Genomic DNA, 8427 nt, shown 5'->3' on the forward strand with positions numbered 1-8427 from the left:
CAAATATTGCCTTAAATAAAAGGCTACAAAGTAGGTCAAAAGCAAACTTAGTGATAAATAATATACTAAGATTTTAGAAAATGAGTTTGAATTTGATTGTAAAAACAAAAAAGATATATTCATATTGGAGCCATTATGATATAAATAAATTTCTTTTTATTATAAGGAAGGACTTCCTGATTATAGCTGTTTTAATTAATAAAAGATTTTCAAACTATGTTAATTCCATAATTGGTGGAATTTAGTCTAATTTAGTTAATGGAGCAATTTGGTTTAAAGTAAAACCAAACTATTTTATCTCTATTAAAGATACTTTAATAGAAAATTGTTTAAGACTTAGAATTAAAACAAAAACTTTTGATCTAAAAAAAGTAGTACAAGATCTCTCAATAAATTGGACAACCATTTAAAAGTTAACAAATGTTGCTATTACTTCTATTAAAGAAATAAATCCAAAAATTATTTAAAATTTTGAACCAAAACCTTTTGATTATGAATCAAACCTAGATTGATGAATCTTAGAGATCTTTCATGCAGAACAAAAACAAGAAAAAGCCAGGATGGTAATCAACTATAAAAGGTTTAATCAAAATTTAGTCTTTTATGTGTATTTTATACCTAGAAAAGATTTTTTAATAAATTTAGTATCATAATGTATAGATCTATGGACTCACCACTAAACATGAATAAGAGAAATTACCATTAATCTTTTTTATTTAGATGTAATTGATCACCTGATTGAATCTGTCATATTTAAAGAGGAGTCTCAAGACTGACTTATGTATCTTTAAATAATAGATCTTCATCTATGAAACCCGAATTTAAGTTCAAAAGTGTGGTTATGCGTGAGGAATGTTATAACACCCTCATAGCAATCATCTCAAGGATAGTACTAGTTTGATTCCAAATTATCCAAGCCTTAAAATATGTTTATAAGTTTACCAAAATATTAAATATTGAAAACTAATCTTAAAATTGTCCCAATAGTTTGGTAGCAATTTAAGATAATTCTCACCTCAAAAATATTTATGAAGACTAGTGTCTTATTCTGAAGAGGTTTCATCATTAGATTTGTTAGTTCAATTTATTTTAAAAAATTAGTAAAGTCTTCTAATAGTTTTGTAGGATTTACTTTGAAGTAAATCTCTCAATATTTTAGTGAGATTTTATTGTAAAAAAATTTTTGAGAATTAAATTAAGTCTCTCAATAGTTTAGTAAGACTAATTTGAAGTAATCCTCCAATAGTTTGGAGGATAAAAATTATTTTTTATTTTTCTTTCATTATTATTATTATCATTTTTTTGAAAAAAAAATGATTCATGGAATTTTTCAATAATTTGGTGGATTCCATTTAAAAAATTAAATCCATGAAAATTCTCCAATAGTTTAGTGGAATTCATAAATTTATTTTATAAGGATTTTATTTTGAAAGAGATTTTCTTTGTTTTCTATTTTTATACATTTTTGAAAACTTATTTGAAAAAGATTTTTTGTTTTTATTTTTATTATTATATTTTTTATTTGTTTTTAAGAAAGAAAAGATTTTTTTTAAATATTGAATTACTAAATAAGATAAATAATTAAAAACCAATAAAATAGAATAATAATGAAATAGAAAAAAAACTGAAAATAAAACCTCATAATATAAAATAAATGAAAATTGAAAAATAAAATAAAAATGAAAAAAAAAACTTTGTGATCGGGTCGAGTTAGTACACGGGTTGACGTGCGGATAATGGGTCAGAGCGCAAATCCTGGGCTACAAAAACGCTATTGTTTTAGGGCAATATAAAAGAAATCCTTTAAAGTTTTTATCTAAGATGCCCTCTGATCCCTCTCTCTCTACCATTAGGATTATTTGCCTTTTCTCTAGAATTCCCCAATAAACCCACTGAAAACTTCAATAAAAAACTGAGAACTCCTTCGATTTCTAAAAAAATCATCAAAAAATTCAACTAAAAATTGAAAAACCCATCGATTTCTACAAAATTGGCCAAAATGTGACAAAAAAATTCAACAAATCACTGAAAAATTCATCAAAAAATTTATGTTCATCTTAAAAAACCAAAAAATTTCCTAAAAAAGCCCAGATCTCCCCAAAATTTCTCAGATTTATCTAAAAATTCTCCAAAATCCTAATTCCAACCCTAGAAACCTAAATCCAAGCCCCAAAACTTTAAATCAAACCCCGAAAAACCCAATCCAAAAATTCTAGAACAAAAATACCCAGTAATCAAAACTCACCCTTAAATTTTCCAAAGTTTTCTTTTCACCTTCCAGTTAATCCCCTTTTTATGTTCCTTTGACTTTTAGTTCAATTTATAGCCATTCTTAAGAGAATTTTTAGAAAACGAACAAAATCAATTCAAGCTTGAATATTGGAATTTGATTCTACCCGAGCATAATCTCAGGCCTATAATTTAATCCCAATTGAATTCAATAGTTACCTTCATTAAAACTTTTGACTAAATTGATTCCCAAGTTTCAGTTTCTTGATCTTCAATTAAGGAGAAAGGAAAGAAAATAAATAATAATAATAATAATAACTATAATATAATAATTATTATTATAATTATAATAACTATAATATAATATAATATAATATAGTACCATAATAATAATATAATAATAGTGATATACTATACTATAATACTAGTAATAATAATAAAATTGACCTAATTGACCCCGAACACAAATATGTGTCTACATTTAGCAAAAAATACTAAATATTTTAGTAAATTCGATTACAAATTAGGTTTTTGGCAAATCATGCTTTCTAAAAAGTCAAAACCTTTAACTGCTTTTAGTGCTCCACAAGGCTAATATCAATAGACTGTAATGCCATTTGGTCTCTGTAATGTATCACAAAATTTTCAAAGATGGATAGACACAATTTTTAAAAAATACAAAAATTTTTGTTGTGTCTATATAGATGATATCCCTATTTTTTCTGAAAATCTTGATTTACATAGAAAACACCTAAATTTAATCTCCCAAGAATTTATTAAGCATGGGATTATACTAAGTCCCAAAAAAATTGAACTAGAAAAAACAAAAATTGAATTTGTAGGATTAAACCTTTCCTCTAATGGTTTAACTCTATAAGATCATATTATTTCCAAAATTGAAGAATTTCCAAAACAACTAGAAAATAAAAAATATTTACAACAATTATTAGATCTTCTTAATTATGGAGGACAATTTATCAAAAATCTTTTTAAAAAAGAAAAACTTTTACAAGAAAAATTTAAAAATGATATCCTTTTTAATTGGACAAAACAAGATATTGATATTATCAAACAGATAAAATCAAATCTTATTTATATTCCTGAAGTCTATCTTCTTAAAATAGGTAATTTATTAATTTTAGAAACAAATGTCTGATATGAACACTGGAAATGTGTGTTAAAAGCAAAAGTTCAAAACAATGAACTTAATGGTGGCTATAATTTTAGAAAGTTTAAAACAAACGAAATAAAATATATCATTTTTGAAAAAGAATTATTTGCAATAAAAAAAATGCAATAACTTTTTCATATTTATCTTGCATATGCAAACTTTATAATAAGAATAGACAACCAAGCTGTTTGTGATTTTTTTAAAAATAAGAAAATAAATACTAATCCAAGAAAAATTAGATGGTATAATTTTCTTTGCAATATAATTTTAATATTGAATTTATTAAAGGAACTAAAAATATTCTTACTGATTTTCTTAACAGATCCAATGGTTAACCCTAGTTGTTTAACCTTGATTAGGTATAACAGTACAACTTTAATTATTTCCTGACTTTTACTATACATCTTTTAATTGTAACTACAGTGACTAGCCATCTTTTTTTTCTTTTAGATTGTCGACTACAGGTTGGTGAGCTATCTGATAGCTATTTTAGCTGTATGATAACTTTGGAAGTCAAGCTTCACTTCTCTTGGATGGCTTATTCTTATCCTTCTTGGATGTTATTTAGATTAACTAATTCTTCATTTTTAGGTTGAACTGGCTGTGGTGAATTAGTTCTGGATTTGTTCCATAAACTTCAACCTTCTTGGTATTGGAATAAAAGATGTAAAAGATGATTTAAATCTTCCATTAGAGATAACTTTGTTAGTAACTTTAATGCTGTTGGGTCTGATGGGTGAAAATTTATTCCCGGTGAAGAGTATGTCCTTTCGATAAAGATTCTACAACCATTAGTCTAAATTAAGATCCTTGGATAATTTGGTTGTGTTACCTCATTGATCAAGGATTTTGCATGTTGCATCATAGATATTCCTCATTGGAACTAATATTTGCTTGGTTGACTGAATTTTTAAAGAATAATCTTTAATTGTTCTGGGTTGTCAATGGAGTTTAATTGTTGTTCAATTAAAGGTCCAAACATTAATTTTTGCATTTTTCAGATTTGATAGGGTTATATAAATCTTTCTCTTTGAAAGATTTCAAAAGATTGGTAATTTTGAAATGAATATAGAAAAAATATTGATCGTTTTTAATGAATTCAGTAAATTTAGCTTTGATAAAGGCTGAAAAATCTTTGATGTGGTGTAAAGAAAATTTTGTACCATAATTTATCCCACTAATCCCAATTCAATGCTATTTATGTCAAATGGTTCATAATAAAATTTGAATTTGATATTTGGGAATGTTGCTTCACCTATTACTAGTTGTTCAGATAGGTTGAAAAATAATATTCTTCAAATTTTGCTTGTAATAATTTTTCCTATTTCAAAAAAAATTGAATTATTGATTCATAAAAATATTTTTTTGGGTAAAAAAACTTGTTGCTTTTTCAAATAGTATCTCATTTATTATAGTACTATTTTGGCTTCTACCAAAATACTTGATTAAAAAAGTTTTTAAAAAGCTAATCAATCCTTGTCTCAATAGTAAATATGAGATTTTAGAAATTTTAAGTTTCAAGTTTAAAATTTTTTAAAAATTTTTATTTAATTATATATTAACTTATTAATTATTGGTTTCATTTATTTATTGATTTTGTTGTTTTGATGTATATTTAAAATTGTTTGTTCATGATTTTATTTTTTATTCATATATAATTCATAAAAAAGATTTTTAAAAACAAAGCCTTCTTTATAAAGGTACATAAAATATTATATCAATTCAGATTTGATGGGTTGTTACTTGTTAGTTTTTCTTTTAAAGTAAGGTTTAAAGTTTGAATTAATTTTTTATAAATCTTATAAGTTTTTACAAAAGGGATAAATATATAGTTGACTATTGTATTATATATTTTAATCAATTTGGTATTTTAAAAAATAAAATTGTTAATTTGATACTTCAAATTGTATTATATTATCTACTTTGATATATGGAACTGAAGTATTTTAAAAAAATTTTAAAAATACAAAATTTAAAAAAAATCTAAAAATTTTAATAAAAAATTCTAAAAATTCTTAAAAAATTTTAAAAATTAAAAAAGAAAATTTTCTTAAAACTCAAAAAAATTCACAAAAACTTTTTAAAAAATGAAAAATATAAAAATATACATCTTTTAAAAAGATAATGAAAACTTTTAAAAATTTTGAAAAATTTTAATTTTTTAATTATATGTATATTTTTTATATTTTTTTTTTATATTTTTTGAAAATTTTTAAAATTCTTATTTTTATTAAATATTAAATATTTTATTTTTTCAAAAAAATTTTAAAATTTTAAAATATTTCAGATTTTTTTTAATTTTAAAAATTTTCAGATTTTCATATATATTTTTTAAATTTAGATTGCTTTAATTTTCAATTTTTTAAAGTTTTTGTGAATTTTTTTTAATTTTAAGAAAATTTTATTTTTATTAAGTTTTTTATTTTCTTATTTTCCTAATTGTTTCATTTTTTAGATTTTTACTAAAAATTTTTAGATTTTTTAAAAATTTGAGAATTAAAAAAAATTTTCTTTTAATACTAATATGACAATTACTGATGTGACATTAACTGAAAATTTTATCACATATTAATATGTTATTGGATATTCATATCACTTTAATAAGTTAACTACTGATATTAAACTTCATATCGCTTCAATAAGTTTACTACTAATATTAAACTAAGATATCAAAATAGATGATGAATGAAAACTAAAGTATAAAATTGATAATTTTATTTTTTTTTAGATACAAAATTGCTAAAAAAAATGTGTGATACAGGAATAAATAATTATTTAACACTTAAAAAAAATAAAGGATGAAGAAAACCGAACGTTGGCCTTCAACTTTTTCAAAGGAATTGAAGAATAATTTCTTTTCATGACAACTTTTGCTACAAAATTCTCTATTTACTTTAAAGACATATAGAATCTGGGTGGATATCGCATGATGATGAAAAGTAACAATGGAAAGTGCACCATCATCACTTTATTAAAGCATAATCATGAATACAAATCACACGCTCTTAATAAACTATTTAATTTTTAATTTCAATAATAAATTCAATTTTTGAAAATTTTAATTATTAAAAATGCAAAAAAAAAAAAAGTTTAATGAAAAGGCCTATATGTATGGACTTGGATTTTAGATTTTCACTCAAATTTTATTCCGAGCCTGAGTTACATTAATGTAATTATATATAAAATTTTCTAGATAATCTTATTACAAACAAAATCAATATACTTTATCAAAGGAGATTGGTGGCTTGGCTAGAAATTGCAAGTTCCAAGCATGTACATTAGTGCTGCCATCTTATATAGAAACCAATAATACTCCCTCCATTTTCTTTTATTTGAATTTTTTGTTAAATTAATTCAATTTTGACCTTATTTTTTAAAATAATATATGCTTGATTTATTGAAAAAAAATTTTAAACATGAAATTTGATAAATCATTTTTTAATTCTATTTGATATTAAAAAATGTCAAAATTATGTTCATTTGACAAAAAAATAAAATATGAACAAATAAAATGATACAATGAAATATAAAGAAGATACCCATTGAGTAAATTAATCAACATTTGTTGGTCTAAATGATAATAAGCTCGATTTTACTTAAGTAATATTTCGATTTCGAATCTTGTAAATAAAAAAATAAATTTAAAAAAGGTTTTTTTTTTTTAGAGTTTGATCCTATTTGATTCCGAATTAATCGGGACTTAAAATCACTATTAAATACTATAAAATCTCTAATCAAATAAAATTAAGTAAATTATAATTTCACATGGAATAATTTAATTTATGCTTAATTTGAATGATCAGTGGTTCAGTTAAAAACAATGCAATAACACGTGGATTGGATTCCTTTCACTACCATCCAAAATGAAGCAATAATAATGAATAATCCAGAGAGGGAGAAATCAACCCACTCTTAATGATTGGATCATGTGGAAGTTTGTGAAACTAATAAGAGTACTAACATAATAGCCAACGTCCTTATATTTTAGAGGACAACAAATTGCAAAATGATGGTTTTTGACTCTCTCTAATCACAAATTAATATTAAAAAAAAAAAAAGAAAATTCATTGTATTAGTCTAACTTGCATCATAAGTATATGGACCGAACTTCTTCTCTATTCATTTTGCCGGATTACAATCTTACTTAAGTTACAAGAAAGGAAAATCTCACATGAATAAAGTTGGATGATAAGTTATTATAATTTGACAGTCTAGACATTAGTCTTTAATGTTGATGATGAGATGAGGACGAATTTAAAAATTAATTTAATTAATTTATATAATTATTTTAAAAAATAGTATTTAACATGTTTAAGATTATAATTTTAAAACTTATAATAATTCTTTTTATAAAAAAAATTATGGAAAAGTCTAAAGATTAGAAACAAGAAAACATGAGACAAGGAAGAACTTTCACTTTGCAAATGGAAATATTGCAACACTTCACTAAAAACAAAAAAAAAATTAAATGATTAAAATTTTATCCATATAAAATAAAATCAATCCAACCCAGTTAGCCTCTCTACTATCACCTTTATTTGCAACTAAAAGTATAATTGATTGAATTCTAATTGATACAGTATTAAGTTTGAGCTCGATTCGAAATTTAAGTTCAAAACTCGACTCGAACTCAATCGAGTTTATTTTTTTAGTTTGAACTCAACTCAAAATAAAAATCGCGTAACTCGAGCTCGTTCAATTAAGTTTTATTAACATGTAAAAATAAATTCGATTTTTATATTCGAAAAAAACTCGATTATTTATATTCAAGTTCGAGTTCAAATTTGAGATATTTTATTAATTAAAATAATAAAAATATATTTAAATATAAAAACTCAATTAAGCTCGTTAATTATTCAAATCGAGTATAAGAATGTTCGAACTCGACTCAATTAATAAATTGAGTTATTTGATCAATAAATTAAATTATTCGAACTCGAGTCTAACTTAATAATAATAAAATCGAATTTAAATTTTATTTAAATCGAACTTAAATAATTTATAAGTATTAAAATATTATTTACGTA

This window comes from Durio zibethinus, chromosome 4, assembly GCF_047325235.1.
Source record: "Durio zibethinus cultivar Kanyao isolate XHJ-2024 chromosome 4, ASM4732523v1, whole genome shotgun sequence".
Classification (NCBI taxonomy): domain Eukaryota; kingdom Viridiplantae; phylum Streptophyta; class Magnoliopsida; order Malvales; family Malvaceae; genus Durio; species Durio zibethinus.